The following is a 1387-nucleotide window of genomic DNA, read 5'->3' on the forward strand; positions in this document are numbered from 1 at the left end:
TGTGAAATTTACAAATTAACAGTAAGCAAGTCTGGCTGTATTCAGGGGAAGCAGAGTTATAAGCAGGTCTGGTTTCATCTCTCTCCAGTTGATAAGGAGCTGAATCTAAACTCCAATAAACTTAGGATGTTATTACAAAAAAGTCACTAAAATCCAGACTGTTATTTCTCAGAGTTCCCTTTTTTTCATTGATCATACTGAATTGAAACACAGATGTCTCTTCATTCCAGCTTCCCAAGATTAAAAGTGGGATTTGCCTCAGCTGTCTTAAGACATATTTACAACGTCTGGTCTACTCACATTATGGTCCCTTTATAGTCAGTGCAGCAAAACTACACACTTTTAAAATATAATTCACTTAATCTATTCAGAATGTTTATCTTAAAATATGATGTATCATGTCCTTAAAAGCTCAGTTTCTCTGCAGTTACTCTCAGATATGTTTGGTAGCATCTGCTTTTATGTCAATGTCTATGTTTTTTGGCTGGGTGAAGTGGAGCCTACAAAAAAACTCTCCCTCACTTTTCAGATACCCAAGATGAAAGCTGTACATTCTTCACAAAGGGCTCTTTACGTGTTCCTTAAAGAGCAGATGTGCTCTGGGAGATGCTCTTTTTGTAGACACCAGGATTTGTGCAGGTTCCATCTTCTTCACCCACATGAGTATGGAGGGGGAAAGGGAACTGCAGGAATGAGCCAGCCAAGGAGTAACTCTCACAGAACAGCTGCAGCCACTGTTCAAGTGGGAACAGATGGAAATGGATAACATTGTCTGAATACCTCTGCAGCAATCACAGTGGACCCTCTCTTCCCTTCGCTTATTGGCTGTTTTCTCCAATTGCTTCAATCTTTGCTTTTCCATTTTTCCATTTATCTCCTAACATATCCTCCCTGGATAGATTTAAAAAACAATAACACAATGCTTATAAAACTCCAGCAGTTCTTGGATATATGTTATATCCTTCCCTCCCTTTCTCTCTTGTCTATTTAAAATCTGTGTAGCATTCTATTTCGTAGCTGTGTTTTTCCTGAAACTAGCTTCAGAGGTGAAGTCTATGTTTACCTGAGCTTTGGTGTCCTCAGAACACTCTGAAGTCTCTGAAGTTGTGTCCAACATGCTATAACATACTAATGAAAATGGAGAACAGTGTTACTGTTTTAATCTGGCAACATTACGGTAACAGACAACAAGAAACATTACTTGAATATATTGCTCTACTGCAATTAAAAGATAGAGAAACTGGGACTGCAGATTTCAGAGATAAGTCAACCTAGAAAGACCTACGACTGACTTGGGTCCATGGCATCTTTTATGTCCTGCTGACAAATGTTTGGTCCTACAAAGATACCAAACATTTGTCAGCAGGACATAAAAGATGCCATGGAC

Source organism: Meleagris gallopavo, chromosome 1 (genome assembly GCF_000146605.3).
Source record: "Meleagris gallopavo isolate NT-WF06-2002-E0010 breed Aviagen turkey brand Nicholas breeding stock chromosome 1, Turkey_5.1, whole genome shotgun sequence".
In the NCBI taxonomy this organism is placed as follows: domain Eukaryota; kingdom Metazoa; phylum Chordata; class Aves; order Galliformes; family Phasianidae; genus Meleagris; species Meleagris gallopavo.